Genomic DNA, 23,086 nt, shown 5'->3' with positions numbered 1-23,086 from the left:
CTCAAAAAGAAAAGTTTTCAATCTCTTACAAAATAGAAGGAGAGCGGTTTCTCTTTGCAACCTTATGGTAATCCATTCCAGATGTGAGGTATCAGATCTGAAAAAAGCCCGACCGCCCAAAGTAGTTTTGTTAAAGCATGGACAGGTCAGCAAGATCGCCTCAGAAGAGTGAAGGTGGTGTCCAGGTACATAGAGCCTCAGACGGTCCTCAATATAAGCTGGTACCATGCCATACAATGTCTTGTGTGCAAGACTGGCAGCCAGTGTAATTGTTGCAGCATTGGCATAGGATGTGCCCATCTTGGTAATTTGAACAATAGTCTTGCAGCATCATTCGAAGACCACTTGAAACTTACCCTACCACTTATCAGGGAGCCCGATGTACAAGGTATTACTATAGTCCAACCGTGACACAATCAGTGCAGACAATTTCTGGAGCTGCCAAAGAAGACCTGCGTAGCTCCCAACCACTGTCGCCACCTGCCCAGTCATCAACAGGTTACTATTCAGCTTGATACAAAGGCTTTTCACAGCTGGCACAGATTCAGGGACAGGACCGAACTCCAGGAGCCAAAAACCATCCATCCAAGCATTTCCTCGGTCTTGTCTGGATTCACTTTCAGAGTTAGCTGTCATCCAGTTCACAGTGAGCCTAAGAATATTCTGCATGTTCAACTGTACCTGCCTGGATTTTTCTATTTGTAGGACCAGCTGAGTGTCGTATGCATAGTTAAACAGTTGGCAATCCAACTGTGCTAACGCCGCAATCAGAGGATATAGATAAATATTACAAATACTATAGGATAAAGATCCCTGAGGGACCCTGCAAGAAACTGCCTCTTCTCTGCAAACATGGCCACACATCTGCACCCTCTGTGACTGGTCATTCAAGAATGAAGAGATCCACCGAAGTGCGGACCCTGTGATCACACATACCAGGAACCGGTCTATAATCACGTGATGGTCCACCCTATTGAATGCTGCTGTAAGAAACAGAAAATCCACCAAGGAGAACTTGTTCTTTTCAGTCACCATCCTAAGCTCATCCAGTATGAAGAGCATCAGAAACTCAGTACTAAGATGGGCCCTAAAGCCTGACTGGTGAGCATGGAGCAATTGATGATCGTCCATAAAATCTGCAAGAATTTTTTTTAAATGCTGCTCCAAAATTTTGGAGTGGTAACAGGGATACTGGGTGATAGTTCTTTACATTTTTGGGATCTGCCCTGCCTTCCTCAACAATGGATAAACCATAGGCTTCTTAAATCTCTACCTGCAACCAATGAGGCCATCAGGAGGGATAAAAACTCGCCCCTCACCACAAGAAAGTCTATTTCAAACTCCTTGGGAGGGCAAGGGTATTCCAGGTAGCTGCTAGAGACAAGGGCAGGAACTCCAGATCCAATAATGGAAATACTGAGAGTTTCTCACCCCGATAGACAGGCCCCTCACCCACCATCAGTGGACAGGGATAGAGCATGGTGTTCCTTACTTCATTCAAGATATCCTTAAATTTGTTCATTAAAAAATCCTGCATCCTATTACAATCCTTTGTATCTATCACAGCAGCCTGTCTTTAGTCTGGCATAACTCGTTAGGCACTTTATAAATCTCATTTTGTGCATCACTGGCTCCAGTGATCCTTGTCTCATAGAACGCTGCCTTAGTGCGAGAAACAGCCTTCACATCGCATGTGTTACATTGCATGCCATTACAACGCGGTTGTTACAACGACCGCGTTGTTACATCGCATACAATTACAACGCAAGTCATTATAACGACTTGCTGTAGGGGGTGCGCTAAACTAAGGAATAGTATAATTTACTATTCCAACACCTTCCCTACTGTTGCATACACTGGAGTTGGAATAGGAAATTATACTATTCCTAAGTCCAGCGCGCCCCCTACAGCAAGTCGCTGTAACTTGCCTTGTAATCGTATGCGAAGTAACAACGAGGTCGTTGTAATAGCATGCGTTGTAAACATATGCAATGTGAAGTGCTATATTCCTTTAGTGGCCATGATCGCTCCTTATAGATGCCAACATAACTTCCTTAGAGCATCCGGCTCATACCGCTTCGGTCATTTCCTTTCATACTGGCACAGCTATTGCTTCCTTTCTTGCAATACGGGGGTAAGGCAGGGGGCACACTTTGCTTTATTTCTTACTCTTTCCCTCCAGGCAGGAGCCATATTATCTATGGCATCCTGTATCCCACCTACAAACCGCTCACTTTACTGTTCCACATCCTCAATACTGCTACACAGGTGTATGGCATCCTTTCATACCTCCACAAAGTGGATTTAATCTATTTCTAACCCGTTGTGTACTATATGCCACACTTGCAGATGACAAACGAGCTGAGTAGGCAATGCCCATGCCTGCGTGGGTCATTACATAATCTGCATTATGTTCTCTATGCGTTTTATTATATGCGATATTTAAAATAACACTAGCCAGACTATCATTGGTGCCCTAGAAGTGAACTTTGGGGGAGGGGCATTAAGTCACAGATAAACTGGTGTTACACCTGGGCACTCAAAAAAAGGCCTTAAATTGAAATTGGAACTATCAGTCTCATAGAATGGTATTTCCAATAATGTGTAGTAGATTAATTTTCTCTGCCAAAATAGATATAATTTGCTTAATCGTCACCTTCACATTTAAATTGTATCTGCACATCCATTATAAACCTACTCCCCTATTTTGGCATCAGTGAAGTGTACATTCACTCATCCCCTAAAGTTACATTTTGTTAATAAAAGTAATAGTAATATTATAATAAAAAGTATAAACTGAGCTCGGTTTTCAGTGTGCATGTAGGTAGAGCATGCTCGTCCCTCAACTATAACTGTTTTATCTTTTTTTTCTAAGGGCTAGATTGGTCGACTGCTAAGCTGGTGAACTGGGTTCGCGTTCCATCAGGGACGCTCAACATCCTGTTATTCTGGGCTCATCAATCAGGGTCTCATTTATGAAAAGTGGGGTGGCACTGCAGCATGAAAACAGCGATGCAACACTTTTCAGTGTGACATCCTTGCGACAACACAGATGTGCCGTATTTACTATATGGCGCTCCATGTAGCAAGGAATTACAGATACGTCAGTATTCCTGATGGATCTGTAGGTGCAAAAGTGGCACATGGCTGGGGTGTGTCTGATAACAGACACAACTCCAGCAATGTGTCCATTCACATGGGGCAAGCCCCATGCGAAAGGTCCTGCGTCAGTCTTAAGCCTGCTGTGCGGCCTGAGTAAGATTTTGATGAAGTGGTGTCCTAGAAGTGTTGCAGTGAAATCCCATAGATTTTACTGCGCCCCTTCTACAACCATTTTTTGCAGGGGAACGCCAACCCTGCATACATTATACATCTGCTTAGATGCATCACTTTGTAATTATGATGCCACAATTGCGGCGCAAATGGCTCATAAATAGGCCCCTTAATCTCTCCATGCTTAACAAAATGAACGTGTCTGTCTGTAATGCAGCTGGTGCTCATGTAAAGTGCTCTGATACCCAAGGCGGGTGCTAGGCATGGGCAGTGTGGGCAGCTGCCCAGGGGGGAAACATCCTTTACAATGAAACTTTTACAACGCAGTGCTTTTACAACGCAGGTTTTACAACGAAAACCATTACAACGCATTGCGCTGGGGAGCGCTCTAGGATAGGGAATAGATTTAATTTACTATCCAGCACCTTCCCTAGTGTCCACGGGGACTGGAGTTGGAATAGTAAATTAAACTATTCACTATCCAGCACCCCAAAGCGCTATGCGTTGTAAAGGTTTGCGTTGTAAAAACTGCGTTGTAACAGCATGCGTGGTAAAAGCATGCGTTGTAACGTCATACATCTGCCCAGGGCCTCTTACTCAACCCACTAGCATGGGGCCTACACCAGTTTCACACACTACCAGCCCTCTTGTACTCCTGCTGATTCAATTGAAAGGAAGGTGCCTTTTTGCAATTGGGTCCTTGGGAGGGAGGGGAGAGGGGGCCTTCCTGGGCCTTTTAGGGGTGGTGTCCCAGTTGCAAGGAGACACATTTTGAGGGTTTGTCCATTTGGAGAAACTGCTGGAGGCCTAGGGCCAACATTAGGCATGGGCAGCTTGGGCAGCTGCCCAGGGCCCTGCGTCTGCTCACAACACTGGGGCCTCGCACCTTCAAAGACTTCAGTGTTTCATGGCCCAGGGAGCCGCCTAAGATTTTAAAGGGTTTCTTTGTTTTATCAATTACCCCCGCTGGTCCCTTTCCCAGAGCCTAATTGCGGTATCTGCATGATGATGGCAGCAATTAGACAGGTACTTAAAGTGCCCTTACGTGTGAAATGCACCCTGACCCTGTTTGAATGAAAAGCAGAACACCCTGCAGGGCGCACAACAAACGATAGAATGACATCTCATTACATGAAAACTGCTCACCTAGGATGAGAGAAACCTGGGAAAGGAAGCATGGAGGTGAGAAAAAAGGGCAACACAAATGGAAGAAAGTGAGATGGGGAGGAGCAGATAGGTGCGATTATGGCAGTGAGACAATGGGTGCAGGCAGAGGAGCAGACACAGCATATACGAGTGGCTGGAGCAGGGCTTTAAGTGTCTTAGACCCAGCAGTAAATTAGAACGGACATTGAAACAGGCCCCCTATCTGGTCCTATATTCATGTCCTTACTTGACTTGCATAAAAACTGGTCTTGTGTTTGCACGATGAAGGTATGACACGTTTGCAAGGTCGGACTGACCTATAGGGTAATCAGGCTGTGCCCGACTGTCTAATCTGTCAGGTCAGTATGTAGGCTGCTTTTTGGCAGTTTATTCACCTGCTTTATGGTCATATGAGCAGTTTTTTCACTGTTGATTTTCGTAATACTAAAATAAACTTTGCTTACATCAAACTCAAATCTATGCAGTCTACTGTACCTTACAAAGTCATATACAGCATGTTTTTACAAGTTAAAAACTGCACTAATTAAAAAAAACAGAACATTTTTCTAGCTGTCTATTTCACTAATGGGGTGCACTTTTATTTCGGTGCTGGGGCCTATTTCCTATCTCTGTCTGACAATGCATGTTAGGGTAATACATGGCAGCAAATTAGTTCCTGTTTGTAGTTTACATGCTTTACTTAATTTTGCATTCCTTAAGAATGATAGGTATTTCCAGGATGTGTGTTTCTTTGTATTGGTTCACAGCATATTGCTCTTGTATGATGCACACTTTGTACTGAGTCGCCTCCAGTTGTTTATAACAGGCTAAAATTGAGAGCTTTGAATTTGAGGCTGAAGGCAGTACAACTTTCACACTGTGCATACATGGGGGTCAAAAAGGTGTTCAGAATGTATGATTATTCAATACATTGCCTATCTGCAGAGAACACAGAGCAACAGTACAGTATTAAAGTTGCAGTTGTGATGCTGTGCAAATGTGTGTGAAGGAGGTACTCATTGGTCAAAACAGTGACGAGGTGAAAGTAAAATAATTTATTGTTGTTACTCATTAATCCTAAACAGCTAACAATCATTGACAAAAATCAATACTCCTGGCTGTTTTAGGTGTATGTCAGTTGTTGTGCTATATTTCTGGATTCAATCATGGAAAGCCCAGAGAGGAAACAGAGTACCAGTGAGATTGAACTCTATGTGGAATCACAGGCATTTAGATTACCTGTTTAAGCTACACCCTTAATTACATAAACCACACCCCTTTTAGAGACCCACTCATTTTTTAGCCAGCTTAAAGGCCTGGCTGGCAGAAATGTAGACAGGGAAGAGTAGAGAGGGATCTAATGAACAGAATCCATGCAAATAGGCTGGTAGAGAGATGAAGAGACGAGGTGAAGGGCATTACATTCAAAAGACAATGATGCCAGAGGGGTAGAATCCATGAAAAATGGTAGGGGGCAGGGAAACTGGTGACCTTTGAAATGCAGAGGTTCCTAATTAAACATTCAATATATTGTTGTATGCCTGGCATGCCTCACACTTCCTAGTGGATTGGGGGTTTCACCCTCCTCAAGAATACTTTGAAAAATGGCAGAAGATAGTATTTTTAGCCAATTTTCCATAAAAAGTGGTCCAGAGGTCACATGTGTGACCTATTCTTACGAGCCTGCACCACTTTTTTGTGCCTCATTGTCACGTAAGAGCTGCACGCCTGTCTTTTTCTTTCTGTAATCCCCACTTTCTCATATGCTCCATTTTACCTTTTCAATCAGCACACGTTCCTGTCTGCAACATTCACAGCCATCAATCACCTCTCTTTATTGTGTAATGTTCTCTTGTGTGCAACATTCTGCTCTCTAAGCTCCTTTCTCTTTAGAACAACATTATAATCCCATGTGTACTGAGCCTGTGTTGTCTCCTCTCTTCATAGTGGACAAAACAGGAGCAAGTGCCATTTGCATGTGACTCTTATTGTAAACATTACTGCTAATTCAGGTGAAAATTATTTTTGCAAATAATTCTGCCATAATTGCAATGGTCAGCAGTTCACTAGTTTAGAGAGCTGCAAATGTGTGAAAGTAAGCGGTTTATAAAAAAGTTATTGTTCCATTTACTTTTGTTTACAATTGAAGCATTTCCACCCCTTGATATATGTTCCTATTAAAGGGTAGATATTGCCAGTCTAAAATAGTTCAATCAAATTAATATGTACCTGCTTTATAACAAGTACTCTCATTGATTTTCACAAAATATACGTTTATGTTCAAACTCGGAAACAGGAAATACTGCAACACAGGAGGTACATGAGAGAATATTGCCAACAAACCATATTGCTCCATTTTCCTAGCTTTTAAAATAAACTCAAGGTGCAATTATGGTTACTACTTATAAAATACATCTTTATTTACACATGCAATAAGGCTCTGTTATTGAACACTCAAAAAGTCAGCATGCTGTGACAGTCTTCTCAGGTAGGTGACACTGTATGATCATAGGTGATTCCCAGCTCAAAGATTTTTCACGCAGTGTGATCATAGGCGAAGAAAGCTGACCCAATGTGTGATCATCTGCACAGCATGCTAAGGCTGTAGTGTGGAAACACAACCTGGCTATGGCCTGTGAATATGTGAAGAGTGCGAAAAGCAGCATAGTACTGACGAAAGCAAAAACGCAAACTGACTGTTAGTTTGGGTGTGTATACTTTTTGCCTTTCAAAGCTGTTCAAACCAGCTTCTTTTTGGACAATTGATACTAGGCCGCAAGGCTTTAGTGGCCTCAGGCACCAGGTGGCACTGGTAAAAGGATTGGGGAGAGTGGGACGGTGGAAGGGTTAAAGTGGATGTAAAGAAGAAGAACAAGTAAAACAATTAGGAGACTGGGGGAAGAGTGGCGAAGATCAGCACATGGAGAGCAGAAGTAAATGTTACAGGGTCAGAACCAGCAAAAGGAGAGTAGAGATGGGGGAGAGCTGAAACATGAGGAGTAGAACATGGAGGGAAGAGGTAGACCTAAAGAGTGCAGAACCAGTGAAGAAAACTTGAGGCTGGAGAGAAAAATAAATGGTGCAAGATAGTGCATGAATTGGAGAAGTAGATAATAAACAAAAGCAGAAGCTTTAAGAAAATGTAAGAAGCAGGAAGAGGGGAAAGTAAGAGGTGGATGTAAGAGATCTGGATCACCAATAGAAGGTAGGAGGCTGGGTAGGGAGGTAGGGGAGGGGTAGCCATTACAGGGGCAAAATCAGTGAGAAAAGATTAGAGGCTGGGGAGAGATGAGAGATGAAGTGTGCAGCAGGGAGGAGAAAGTGGGTGAAAGAGAAGCAGAATCAGTGAGAAAATAAGAGGCAGATGGATGTAAAAGATTCAGAAACAGTGACCCAAGGTACAAGGCTGGAGTGAGAGATGAGAGGTGAAGGGTAGCACATGGATGGGAGCTGGTCAGAGACACAGAACCAGCAGAGAATTAAAATTGATGGGTAGAGAGAGGGACTAGTGAGAGGTTGATGTAAGAGGGGCAGAATCAATGGGTACTCTAAGAGTCAGGCAGATAGATGATGTGACGTGTAAGGTATTGAGGAGAGAGAGAGAATACCTCATTTTCTAAAGTTTACATAAAACTATATACAATAATTACTTTACATAAGACTTCACGAAATGCTGATGAAAAACACCATTAAAATCTAACACATTTTAATTAAAAATTAAAGACAAAGTTAAGTTTGAACACAAGATGGCTGACGGGTGATGAGCTCCGGCTGGGAGCACCCCGGCCATGGATTGCCTTTTGGCTCTGGTCCCCTGAATTCCACCCCCTCCTTTGATCGTTCTGCTCACCTGGGATTATGTTGACTGCGGTCCTCGTCTCTCCAGCTCCCGTGACTGAAATTGAGTTCTTTCTTGCAATACTGTGATTAGTATCTCCGACCACAGAGTCTGAGTCAACATGGCCAATGCCCGGTGGAGTTGCTTTGTTTGGCTATAGAGGAGACCGGCTTGGGTTCATTCCTTCCTGCCGTCACCTACTCAGCCGGACATTGTGCATGGTTCTCCTCGTCTCTTTGCTGTTGTTTCCTCCCCCTCCTTCGGATGAATCATTGAGGATCTGCTGACGACAGAGCCTGTCTTGGTGCGGCCACTGCCTGGTCGGGATCTCCGGATGGCTGTCGAGTTGAGCTGGGCTGAGGTTCGAGCCACCTGGCCATCCCCTTGCCTTCCAGGTTTGGGCCACAGCTGCTGGCCCTGCTTCCGGACCTCTTGCTTCACCTCCTGTGGTACCACTGAGATGGGTGAGTCTTGTTTTTTCATTATCGGATTGCAACGGCGATGAGTGCCACGACGACGACGATGTGGTCCGCTGTCCCCGAGCTTGTTCTCACTTTCAGTGGGGAGATGTGCCCTCCTGGTCCCCGCTACTGCCTCCCTTTCTTCCGGAGCTGCAGCCCTGTGCGCCCAAGCAGACTTCCCCTGACTCTATGTTGTTTTGTATTCCCTCCATTTTGTGTCGGAGGTTTATGGGTCCATGTCCTGATTAATAATAATTTGCGCACTGCTCTTGGCATGGATGCTAGTGCCACTATCGAGGGAAGCTTATGTTTTTACAGTAGCTCTTCCAGTCACTTTTCTCCATTGAGGAGAGAGGTGAATATAAGAGATAGAACCAGTTGGAAATTGGGTGAACTTAGGGGCATGGGAAAGATGGATGTAGGAGAGATAGAGTACACATGGTAAGGTATGGTCAGAGTCTGAGAGAAAGATGAGAGAAAGGATAGAGCATTGAGGATTAGGTGGATTTAAGAGGGACTGAATCAACAAGAAAAGATCACATGCTCTGGGAGGATGGAATGGGAGACATGGGTGTTAATGAAGCAGAACAAGGAAAGAAGCTATGAGTCTGGTGGAGAAATGAGAGTTGAAGGGAAGCATGTGGGAAGATGTGTGTGTTTATAAGAGACAGAACCCGCAAGGGAACATAAGCAGAGTGGAGAGAAGTAGTGGTGAGAGGTGGATGGAAGAAAGCAGAACCACCGAAAAGAGGTTGCGCAGAGGGAGACAGGAGGGGAGAGGTGGAAGTTAGATGGGCAGAGCCAGCAAGATGAAGTTGAAGCAAAAAAGTAAGAGTCTGAAGGGGAGTAAAACATGCTCTAATACTCTACAGCTGGCTCAAAAATGATCAGAATCTTCAGACATCACCTTGTTGTCCCTTCCTCAAAAATCCTAGACATTTTTTTAAGTAGCATTTCCTATTGATTCAGATGATTTGTGGCTGACCCCTGAGATTTTAATGACAGAACCCCCATGCAGTTACCACACGTACCTTTACAGTCAGTACCACAACTGCGACATTACCATGCGTCCCTTTGCCAAGCAAGTCATTACTATGACTTGCCTTAGGGTGTTGCTAGATGTTTGAATAGTATAAATTACTATTCCAACTGCAGTCCAACAATACGACCTGTAAAGCAAGTCATTGTAACAACTTGCGTGGTATAGAAATGCATGGTAATGTCTCAGTAGGGGTAGTGACTGCAGTGTAAAGGCACATCATGGTATTGACTGTGGTATAAAGGATGTTTCCCACTCTTGTTCATGGAGTTAGAGCAGCCTAAATATCACTAAACATTAGTGCTACATTTGACATTGTTTCCCAGCCGGTGCTTATAAATCAACTAGTTCAATCTGGATTTTAAGGTATTGCCTTCGTGTGGCTAACCACTATCGTATTTGGAAAATCTGAAGCAATCCACTCATCACCTGTTTCTGTTATGTACTAAACCTCAGACTTGTAGAATTTATTGGGTCTTCGCTGTTTAATCTTTATCATTCCCAATTAGACTTACTTATTCAGTCCTTTGGTTTATTGCTGATATCTTGAGCATATTGGTACCCAAACATTCATTTCCCTCAGTGGCGATCTGCCCAAGAATATGTTTGGTCTTGCATGCTAACAGTTAATTTTTGAATGAAGACAAATTCAATACAACTTTATAGTGACACATCAAGGGTTCTAATTTTTAAAGGATTTCATACCATATGGTGTTCTCTTTGTTGGCTTGTGGAGCTGGGTCAATCACCCACATTTGCACAGTCAGCAAAATAATCTTGCCTTTAGTTTTACAGCATCTCTTTTTTTCAGAACACATTAACCTTGTTTCATCCACTTGCTTTTACTACATCCATAATTAACACAAAATCGTCCCTTTTCTCCCCTCTCACTGCAGTAAGGCTATTATACAGTCTGTTATATTCTCACCATCTTGGGTTTCCCGCCTTTTTTACATTCAGTACCCTTAAAATAATTCAGAACAGTGTAGGGCTCCCCATCTGAGACTGCTGCTTCGCCAGGGCAATTCTTGTCAACTTTCTGTTGTCTGCTGGGTTTTTAGTTTGAAACCCTCTATTTACAAGGCAATATCCATTCACCATTATGTACTTCTTTAAAAAGGTTCTCTCTTTGTACAACACTTCTTACGTTAATTCCAGAATCTTATACTCTGGGCCAACCAAACTCCTGTGCCACTGAACACTTAGAGGTCCCTGATTCGAGCTAGATCCTTCTCCTTTCTAGATGTGCAAGTCTGGAACTCTCTCCCTCTTGAACTATTGTGCAACTCCAATCTTTTGCAAAAACACATAAAACTGTCCTTTCTCCATATTAGTAAAGTCTGCACCTCTCCTTTGGAGCTCTCTTAGTGCAGGATGCCCGGTTAGCGTATCATTTTCATTTATTCCATTTAATAGATCAATAACTAATTTTAAATCATTTAATGTATTTCTACTTAATGGAGATTTAAAGTATAGGTATGCATTTTATAAGTATTAATAATGATATTTTTAACCATTTTACTCATTTCGAAAACAAAGTAAGTTGCTTCTTGCAAAGAGGCTTCAACACTGCCATATAATCTGTGATCTCTGAATAAACTGCACATTTTACAAAACGCAGCAGCTCTTCTCTTAATGAGAATTCCAAAGTTCAAATCTTTCTCACATGTATTGTTAGAGCTACACTAGCTTCCCATTAGAAAGGAAGAAGCCTTCAAGGCACTGTATACTGCTCACAACATAGGTCCTGAGTAGCTTCAGAGAAAATTCATATGGTACACACCTAGGGGAGCTCTTTGATCAACCCCCTAGAGAACAGTGGAAATACCTAAAATAAACAAAGAGTCCTGGAGTAGCAGAAGCTTTATCTCGTTCCTTGCAAACTTTGAAACAAAATGCCTTTGCATGTCAAAGCCTAGTCCAATTTCATCTGTTTTGTAAAACAACTTAAAACCTGACTTTTTTCAACTATGTTGCCCAATTAGCTTAATTTACCGTTACAGCTGCCAACACGCCATTGGACATTGGCGCGCTCTATAAACAATATCAATTTCAATATAATTAATGGCCAATTGAAATTACTTCCTATGATGTCACTTCCTGTGAAGTTAAATCTTATTCAAATTATAGGGGCCTCGCATATTCCTGTTCTGCCCAGGGCCCCATAATTCCTAGGACCGGCCCTGTGGAGGCCCATTATGTCGGCACTTTATCGCCCCACAGGTTTAACACTCAGCCCCGAAGCAATTCTCACACCTTCAGCCTGATATGAGCTGTAAAAGAGGTGCTTGTAGGTGGCTGAGAGTAGGTGCTGCAGTCCAGGAGGAGTCTTCACAAAGGAGCTTCTCGAACCCTGAATATTTCACGTATGCAAATTAGAGGGACCTCACACATTCCCTTTCGGCCCAGGGCACCAAGAATCCTATAACCGGCCTTGCTGATACCTTCGGACCGCCTATGTCACGTGGATGCAGGCGGCAACTGTGAAGCACTTTTACATGGTGGTTGACGACTGCGAGGGATGGCATTGTAGGACCCCCCTCTCGCAATTTCTTACAGGGGGGCACTAAGGTTTTGTTACTCCACTGATTACAGGGAAATACACTAGTACATGCCCTGCCTGTTGTCCAGCTGCGTAACTGTGTTCTCGGATATTCTCGCACTCATTCAGGGCTGCATCACTGCACTTAATCTCAAACTCGACCTTTCCCTTTACAAATTAAAATGAGCCAAAACAGCAAGCAGTACGGTGCAATACAATAATGCCAGATTAGCACGTTTAACTTTGAAAGTACTGCTAAACTTGGGTAAGGTTCGCCATCTAGAGTTATGTTGATGTACTGCTCTCCCACTCTCGTCCGTGTATACAATAAAATTGATTTTTTTCTGTTAGATCATATGATGACTTCAGAACGGCATGTTTGGGGTGTGGTCCGTCCAGGCGAGCGTCATGAGATTAAAAACTGGACAGAAAGCGCTTGCCTCGCCGAGCTTCTTGTCATCCCTCTTGTGACGTCCCCGCGAAAGTTCTTGGCAGACTGGGATTACGTCGCGGGATGATTTCCTCTTGGTAGGCTGGGAGGAGGAAGTTGGAGTTCGGGATGGAAAGAAAGCAAATTTGGGGGAAATACGCAGGACTTTGGGAAAGAAAGGTCGTTCTGCATCCGTGTACTGGGGAAGATAGCACAGCAAACACAGTGAGCGCTATGGTCAAACCGCAATTGTTTTTGGGTGCTGTACTATAAGTTTTCCCTACATCGCAAATCCTATAGCCTTATCCTCTATGATGTGGATGTCAATTGCAATGCACACATACTCCTGCGTATTCCGTCGAGTCAGGGGGCATATATACGGTGCATTTACAATACTGAGATCGAGAAGTTACGATACATAGGCAGATTATGTGGAATTGTGCGCCCTCTGCTGGCGGAATGATGTACTGTGCCTACTTCCACACGATAAATAAGTACACAGAACAAGCAATGGCATAGCCAATAGGTCTCGCCTTTGGGACCTTATGTGTTTAGCCAGAACCTTTGGCTATGTTGTAGAGCATTATGGCTGCGGTGCACTATGTTGAAAAGTTTTAATAAAAAGTGTTACGAATTTTTGTTACCTTTATACAAACGAAGACAACATTAAGTACAACTGAAAAACCTGATTAAAAAAAGATTCTGACATAAAAAATGTCTTTTAGTTTTTTTTTGTACTTGCACTGCTGGCAACTTCTTCCTGCCTGTTCTCATATTTGTTTGCTATAATTTTTTTATACTTCAACCTGATATTGGTATCATCACGTCAGTCTAACTCCTTACCTCCCTCGAGGGTAAAAGATGATTTTCAAAAGTGTAGCTAGCCAAACAGGATAATTCTTGTTTGTGGGCGAAGAAGAATTGCTATTCCCTGTAATGAATAGAGAAGTATCTGTGTGAATACTGGCTCAAGTTGTAACACTAAAACAGCAGTAGGGGTAATGACAGTCCTAACCTGTTCAATTTTATATTTAACATGCCCGAGGACCTATGATACTCCTCCAAAACTTCGCTCCCACTGATATCAGTATCTCAACAACATATGTGGGTCCCTCTCTAGTTGCCCATGGAAGGGCCTACATAACCGGAACACTATGAAGATAAGAGAGACTCATGTTAGAAGTCTGCACTTAAATACAACGATATGCCATCATCATGTTTGCTCACCAGATTTTTATAATATGGGGCTTGCAGTGTAAGTCGAAATGGCCTCTTGACCCGTTGTATCTATATAATGGCCTGGTCAGAATCCAAAAACTTGCTCTGGGGCAAAAACTGGTCCTGACAGCACAGTCTGGCATGATGAAACTAATCAGGTGACTCATAGTATACCTTTATGAATTTTAACTCGTCACTAACTCCAAAAGCCTTCCTGCATTATGGTGTTCTATGCTGGTCAAATCAATTTGTATAGGTGATTAGCGCCCTTGTAACTATACAATATCGTTCATAACCTATTACATGTTATCGGTGACTACCGGGGCACTCTGCTACCCATGCTAATAAGCATGCTGTGCTGAACGCTGAAAGAGTCTTACCAAATCTGGCTTATAAACCAAGTGAGCTGTTTACTGGCTACTCATATAAACGGCAAAAACAAATTGCTCAGATAGCCTAACATAGCCGCAGGGACGCCGTACTGCACAATAGGAGGCCCAGTGATAGTTTAAAATCTATCAGAATAGTGCTTACATCCCGAGTTGGTCAATAGGGTCAACGTGGTGCCGTCGCATGTATCCAAATGCGTCAACTCTGCCGCTTGACTCTTTAAATATAGTGAGAGTGCCAACATTATTTGGTGTCATGGTGCAATGATGGGAGGGTGAATCTTGTACATAACTAGGCAAATGCAGGTCTAGAGAGTACGGGGACAGGATTCGTATTTCCTGTTAAAAGTGTGGCAACATACCAGGCGCACATACCTACTAATAAAGTTGGAGCTGTAATTATATACTGTCGCCAGGGCTGTATGTTGGAATCTGAATAAACATTGGTGGGCTGATGAAAAAATACTACGTTACTGGTAAGAATAAACAAGCCCGGGAGTTGTGTGTGCGCGCGCGCTAAATGGAAATTTAAAAAATCCACAAGAAGTGCATGCACGGCAAAGAATGTCAAGAATGCAGCTGGCACAGTGCAGGGCCGCTGCTCGCTCCTGAGCACCCTAGGCCAGGGATCAAAGAAGGCGGGACAATCACCTGACTTAAACCAATTGCCTGCTGTCTGTTTAAGAAAGACGATTGATAGGCCAATTGTGGGTTAATAAAAAACAAGCACAATCATGTGTTCATAGTTCAAAAGCCCTTACTAAATGCCTCGCAGAGCAGCGAATGCGTGCTGGCTAAGGCGAGACCTAAAAAGGCGTTGGCAAAGCCAATAGTGCGGGCCTTTTTTTACGTGTGTGTTGTTTGTTGTAAGCACTACCATGACTGTATTTACCCAGCCTACTGCATGAGTGTATGCATCAATGATCCTAATAAAGAGAATTGGTGGAAACTGTCTCTGCGGGTAGAGAGCACAAGAGGAGTCCTGCAACCCCCAATCCTTGTCACACAAATTCAACTAAATGTAAAAACACTATACCATGCCTCTTAAAAACAAAAATCACACTTTAGTCTTATGTACATTATAGACTGCGGACATGTACACCACCCTTAGAATGATTGTACGTTGATGTCACTATTAGGTTCCATTCCATATGTAGTCAACACAATTTAAAAAAAGTACATGATATTACACTAAAGAGGCATTACAATGTATATTACTGAATGGTATGCTGCTGCCTGCCAAACTTCACTGTGAGTTTTCTTGACGGGCTATATGTAGATTTTCCACATGCATGTGTATGCTTAAATACCACTTACTTTTCCAAAATATGTATTACAGTTAGAGACTATGGTTTTCTGCTGAAAATCATGTTCTTATCAGCCAGTGGAGGTGTAACAGTAGTGCATCTGCCTATTTCAGACAATATCTTTAGCAGTACTTTGATGTCTTTGATTGTCTCACATACCTTTTCCCTTTGGGGCAGCACAGAGCCTCATACTGGGTTTGTCAAACGAGCATTTTCAGAGAAGTGCCTTCTTATTTTTTGTTATGTTATACTATTATGTTATGTTTGTCTTGTGTTGTTATTCACAGAGAGGTAGTTTCCTTTTTTGTGTAATGCTCACATGGAGTGTTGTTCTATGATCTCACATAATAGTCTGTTTTGATATGTTGTGCTGTATTGTTTCATGAGCTCCCGTGTGGTACTGTGGTGGGTGTTTTTTTCGCGTTGTGTGATGTGCTGTGCACTGATGTGCCATGATGTATTGTGTTCTCGTGAGCTTTGCCATACACAGAAGTGTTGTAATTTGCTGTGCTTGTATATATTTTGTTTGCTTGTTATTTAATGTGCTGTGATGCGTGGTGCTGTAACATCACATGGTGAGCTTGCTATGATGTTATGTGATATACTGCAGTGTGCTGAGGTATGATGCAGTGTGTTCCTGTAATGTGCTGTTTGCTCATGCAGTATGTTTTGCTTGGATGTGCTATTATACGCTGTGCATTTACATTTTTCGATGCACTGTGATATCCCTGGCTGTGACGTGATGTGACATCATATGGTATGTATGTATGTATTTGGTATTTATTGAGCGCATATATCACCTTTAGGTCTCATAGCGCTATTCCCACACAATAATGATGTTGGTGTGTTTATCAGGACATGACCCTGACATTAAAGTATATGTTACAAGAAATGTTATCCGTAACTAGAATGTTATATAAAGGAGATCTAGCGAAATCATCAGGGCCTCATTTATGAGAAATGTCACAACACTGCGTGAAAACAGCGATATGTCACTTTTCATTGTGCCCTCCTTGAGATATGATGGTTGCTTTATATTTACTGTATGATGCATCATGTCACAAGGAATGACAGAACTGTCAGTTTTACTGATATATCTGTTGACGCAAAAATAAGGCATTGCTGGAGTTGTGTCAGAAGCGTTACACAACTCCAGCAATACAGGGGGAGGGCTATAGATATAGCACTGCTTCACCCTTACACCTGCCATGAGACAGTGTAAGGTTTTGATGCATTTGCGTCCTAGAAGTGGTGCAGTGAAATCTCTTAGATTTCACTGCATAACTTTTACGAGGCTTACTTGCATGGGAACGCCCACCCTGCATACATTATACCTGATGCAGGTATAATGTAGCGCTGGAGTTTACAAAGTAACGCGTCTGCTGATATGCAACAGTTTGTAAATAGGGTGCAACATGGGGCATATTTTATGCCGCCGATGCGTCACAAAAAGTGATGCAATGGCAGCACCAAACTGTTGCAAGGCCTCATAAATAAGGCCCTCAGTCTCAGCACATAGACCATTCTGCCATGCCTCTGTGCAAACAATTTTTGTCTGTTTCTAATATGTATGTGCCCTGTTTTTCATTCCCCTTGTTTGAAGTGTTGCATTACACAAGCAAGTCAGACTGATCAAGTCCTGTTGACTTTGCCTGGGGTTGCTTTTATTTGCATTCTAGCACGTGTAGTCCTGTTTTTAAAATGAGAAAAACAAATCTACAAATTTAGGGTTCAAAGAGAAATTCAAACTAAAAGCCACAGAACATGAAATATGGTTTGTTCCAAACCTGTACTCGCTGTCGCTGGAGATGTCATAACAAGAATCCCTCGTATTTGAGGTTCAGTTGCACATTTAGTCAAAACTGCCTGCAAATAGAGGGGCCACCTCCTTCCATGTCACGATGGACCATGTTTCCTTTCCTGGAAGTTTATGTAACAGCCTAGTGCATTCTGGGTCTTAAAGTCTGGTTTGCTTCGATATAGCTAATTCAACCAATACACCTCCTAGCACCAATGTGTATGCTGAGCGCCATGGACTTGAAATTGAGGGTGTGATGAGTGGCACCTTCGTTTTTACTGCTAAGATCCAAAGTAAAATTGAGGAATTATGTTTTTCTTTAAGTGACATTTTGAAACTGGAATACAAACCCCACTTCTCATATCAAAATTCAAGACAGGTAAAGGTGCTTTGTCCAACTGTGCAAAGTAGTTTTGCAATTAAGCTGTTCAGTGATGTAAACAAAAGTGGGTTTGGAGACTGAGGGCATCATAAGTTATGGAAAAAAGGAGCTGTTTGATGTCAAGCTCCCCCACCTGATTGACACACTAGCTTTCCAATATTCAGTTATGGCCTCATTTATGTGGAAAGGGCGTAGGGCAGCACCGCAAGTCTTCTTGTTGCGCTTCACCAATGTGAAATGGCAGGAATACACTGTATTTATGTAGAGGAATGCGCTGTATTGATGAAATAGGGTGCATTCCTATCCTTTCCCCGTCTGCTGGCACACAATGTGCTGCCTAGTGCTAACGCAGGAACCATTGCACCATGGTGCAAGAGTGTCTGTGATGCATGCATGATTGTTTTTGTGCAGGAAGGGGTACCTTCCTGCACAAAAACAGTCCAGAGAGGCTTTTTTTTCTTTCCATGTGTGCTGCAGAACGCAGCACGCATGGAAAGAAAAAAAAAAATGAGAAGACACAAAAATATTTCTCCTCATTATGCCTGCTCTGGGGAGGCTTAAGATTTTGGTACTGCCCCAGGTTTACGTGATTAAGTAAATCTGGAGCAGCATCATAATCCATGGATGTTGCATAGGAAAACTCACCACAATGCCCAAGGAATGCTTCCCTTGCACAGAGTAAAGCAACTTTGCGATTTGCGCTGTGTTGCATTACTCCATATTTAGGAAGCCATTCAAAGCAATGCAAAATGTCTTTGCATGGCTTCATAAACATGACTTGGAGCTTTGCTTCGTGCATGTACAAGGTTGCGTGGTGCAAGCATGATGCAAGGCCCTCATAAATAAACCCAATAGGATGCAGTATGATGGGGCTGATTTTCAACATTTATAACAATAAACATATGGTCATTGATGCATGGGAAGGGGCAGAACATTGTAATATCAAGTGCTTCTCAGCAAGACAGGCATGATGGGGGAAACAAAAATTGCACTTAGAGGCTTTTCAAATATAAAGTAAACCAATTTGGAAATAAACGCATAGCTCATGCAATCCTACCCCCATTTCATCATTGCCTACAGGTTTGCACTGATCAGGATTCTTAGAAAGATGTTGGTGTGCAACCATCTGCATATCTTCACTGCCTGAAGATGGAAACAAGCATAATGGCATGGAGAGCTGCACTTTCAGAGCAGGGAGCCATAGGAAACAGTCTTTACAATGAGGTTTTTACCACGTTGTGCCTTTCCCACGCATTTTTAGCATGCATGTTTTTACCATTTGTATGTTTTTACCACGCATGCCTTTACCAAGCATTTAAGGTAAGTTGGATGGTTTATGGGGGTCTCTCCCCACGAATACATTGTTTTTATATATAAACAATGCGTGGTAATGGCATACATTGTAAAAGCATTAGTGCTGTAAAAAAGTGAGGTAAAAAATGTATGGTTAAGGATCGCAATGTATTTCCCTGCATTGTTCCATTGCACAACTGGAGTCATTTGTGTTAAAGATATAAACAGATGACCATGCAGTGTGGTAGCAGCAAAAAAAAAAGCTGCTTTGCACTTTGTGCAAAAAAAAACCCCAAAAACTAAAGTAGCCCCAGCATTGAAGTGATATGTTTTTAACAGATGTGAAAACGTGCATAGGCAAAATGCTATTACTCACAATCATGGTGCCCAATGGCTGGAGTGGGCAGGACCATTGCTCCCTACTGACTGCTGTGGTAGGTGGAAGTAAAATGTGAATGACGGCTTAACCGATCAAAGGAAGTAGGCCACTAACAAAAGCCCTTCTGTAAACATGCATATATATTTTTATGTATGATTAAAACAAAACATGTCTGGCGAGACAGCTTAAGTTTTCTAGGCCAAACCTAAAAACGTAAGTTGTACCCTATATATTGTTTGTTATGGCTAATTAGTTACGTGCAACCATTATGAACTTCTTGTCAGTGGCGCAGCCTGAGTGCCATTGACCTATTACACGAAAGGGAAATGGGCCCTCTACCCACCCCAAGTTAGTATAAAAGACCCCTATTCTGCACTCTTGCTGCACCTAATCGACTAATAATAGGACCCCCTTATGGATTCTCTAGGTTGCTATCTGCACCTGTGTTTCCTTTTCTATTGTCCCTGTCTCCACCCCTTTCTCCTCTCATATCTTTCCTCTCTTTCATTCTCTCCTCCCTGTTACCTTTCTCAATCTGTGACATACCCTCTTCTATCGCCCACTCATAATTATCTCATTCCTCCTTTCTCTCCCAGGCATCCCTATTTCTGGGCCATTTATTTCCCTTTTCTGTGCCCCTTTTGCTCGTCCTCCGTCTCTCCTATCTCTTTTCCTCTCATCATTATCTCCTGCTCCCCAGTCTGTCTCTTTTTGATCTTCTTCTTTCTTTCCTGTCATTCTTCCTCTCTTTTATTTTATCACTTTCCTCTCTATTCTCTGTTTTACTCCCATTTCCTCGACTCCTTCTGTACACCTCCCACCCTCCCTGACAAGTAAACACAAGATGAGTCCCAGACAGTCTCTTGGTTTATCAGATACTCAGTGGGCGGCCCCTAAAATAACCGCACACTGTGGAAGGGTAGTTAGAGTCCACTCCCACCTCTGGGCCCCGGAGCCACTATGGTCGCCACTCCGTCAAGTTCCAATATGAACTCTCCTACTTCACCACCTTTTGCTGTCCAGACTTGCCAACTTCTCAAACTTATTTACAGTGTGAGTAGAGAGCGAGGGTGTGGAGGCAGTAGGATTTTGCAACGAGTACTGCTTAAGATGCAGGGGCATATGTATCAAAATCCGTTATTGCGATTCTCAAATAGCGATTTTTTGAGAATCGCTATTTGAGAATCGCAAAACGGGATGTATTTAAAAATTCGCAAATTTTTTGCGAATTCTTGGTATTCCTCAATTGCGATTAGCAAATTGCGAAATTGCAATTAATGAATATCTTCGCATTCATTCCTATGGGCCAGGAGGCCTTTAGGAACGAATGGGAAGTCATTCTCAATTTGCGATTCCGCAATTAGAGAATCGCAAATTGAGAATAATTTCAAGGGTACAAGGGTGTCATAAGGACACGCTGATGCACCCCTGAAATGAGCATGTATGTGCGACACATGGCACTTTTGAAAAATTCCAAAACGTGCATTTTTCAAGGAAATCGCTAATTGCCACCAACTTAAAGTTGGTGGTAATTTGCGATTTCTTAAGGAGAAATCGCACAACTTGGGTGCTTGTTACATAGCATTTAAGGAAATGCTTACGCAAAATTAAGGAATCGCAAAATTAGCTCATACATCACGTTTTTCAATTTTGTTTTCGCAAACGCTGTTTTTTTACAAATCCCGGCATTTGCTAATACCAAATCATTTTATACATATGCCCTGCAGTCTCTACCCCACCTTAACAAAACACAAAAATGTGATCTGTGTGTCCTTAAACATATCTATATATGTACACATATATAATTCTTAGATAGATTACTTTAATTTAAAAATATCAACTTACCTTTGAAGTAGGGACCTTCCAAATAAAGCCCTGAAAACGTGCCTGTGATCTAGAGACTCCTGGGGCCGAATTACACATTATCATTGCTTGCAGCCGGCTCACCTTTTAAAAGCAGCGCCAGGCGCAAACAAGGATAATGCGCCCTATTATGGTGAATAAGCTGCCCTGGAATCTGCGCATTCTTGTGAAAACATGGAGCAGCTGCTCCGTGTTTCACTGTGCAGGCAGCAACCGCCTGCACTTTCAAAGCGGATTAGAGATCCCCTTGCAGGCGGGTGCAGTAAGTGACTGTACCCGCCTGCAAGGGGACGTGTGGGAGGGTCCATGGGACCCCCTTTACTGCCTGCAGAGGCTGCTCTCAGGGGTCGCACTGACAGTGCACTACCTTTTAAACGGCGCACTGTCAGTGCACCACCTGCGGGCCTCTTTGACTCTACGCCCCTGTCTGGAATATGGCATGGGCGCAGAGTCAAATTAATGTCCTCATTTGCAACGGTGATGGATCAAGCCCTGATCTTTGGACTGGGTAAGAGTGGTCTGCTTAATTCAGACACTCTGTTCATCACCACCCCCTTTTCTGTATCATCTCATTTGCATAGGGCAAGTCCCTATGCAAATGAGGGAACACTCTCTGAAGGTAGCGCTGGCACAATAAGTGCACCAACGCTATTGGTATTATCGAAAGGGATGCACAAGCATCTGCGCCCCCTACTATAATACCAAAGTATTTGCTGCTAATTACTTCTGACTTTGCTCAAACTTTGCTGCTAATTATTTTAAAGTGTGAATTTTGCTCCTACCATTATCTTCGTGGACTAACTGCACATACATTGAATCCCCAGAGAGTGCCGACCCCGGTCCGTCACGGCTGTTGTGCCGATTGAACGGAGGGAGTACACATTTCCGCCAGTTTGCCTCACTTCCGCCCAAACTCATATCCAGTTGGAACGTGCTCTAGTCGTCCCCCGGAATTAACTTTAAATTGCCCGATGGTGCAGACACGCTGCAGACACTTGCAGCAGGTGCGCTGCAGGTGCACCAAAAGCACGCCTGAGGCAAGCCCATCTGCGCCCGTCTGCGCCCGAACGGGACCAGGGATAGGCCATTATGCCCAAAATTTCTCTTATTCTTCACATGAACTGAAACTGTTGCACTCTGGTAATTACCTTCTCAATCCCCATACTAACATGAGACTAATTAAACAGGGGATTATGGAAGTAAGGGCTTCCTTTCCAGAAATTATCACTCCCCCCATGCTATAACCACTCCCAAAAGACAGACTAGAGAGACTGACCTCAAACTTACCATTGTTTACCTCAACACTCGCTCCTTGGTGAAACACCAGCTTGAAATATTCAATCTCTTGGATTCAAACCACCCTGACATCCTGTTTCTAACGGAAACTTGGTTGTCACAGAACTCAGCTCCTGACATCTTAGCAGCTCCCCTAATGACTATTATATCCTCAAGGCAAACGGCACGTCAGGGAACGTAGGCGGGGGAGTAGCGGCCATTGTGTGTCAAGACTTAAAATTTACAAACTTAATCCCACTTGACCTACCTTTGGTAGATAATTTAGTCCTCAAATTTGAATCAGTCTCGACCACCTTAATCTGTGTGCTACTATATAGACTGCCTAAGAACATGCCCTCGTTTCCCTACTCCATAGCTGAACAGTTGGCTCGGCTAATTATCAAAAATGCAAACATTTTACTGATTGGTGATTTTAATTATTGGGCCAAGGTG

Source organism: Lissotriton helveticus, chromosome 7 (assembly GCF_964261635.1).
Source record: "Lissotriton helveticus chromosome 7, aLisHel1.1, whole genome shotgun sequence".
Lineage (NCBI taxonomy): Eukaryota > Metazoa > Chordata > Amphibia > Caudata > Salamandridae > Lissotriton > Lissotriton helveticus.
This window is presented reverse-complemented; position numbering follows the sequence as displayed.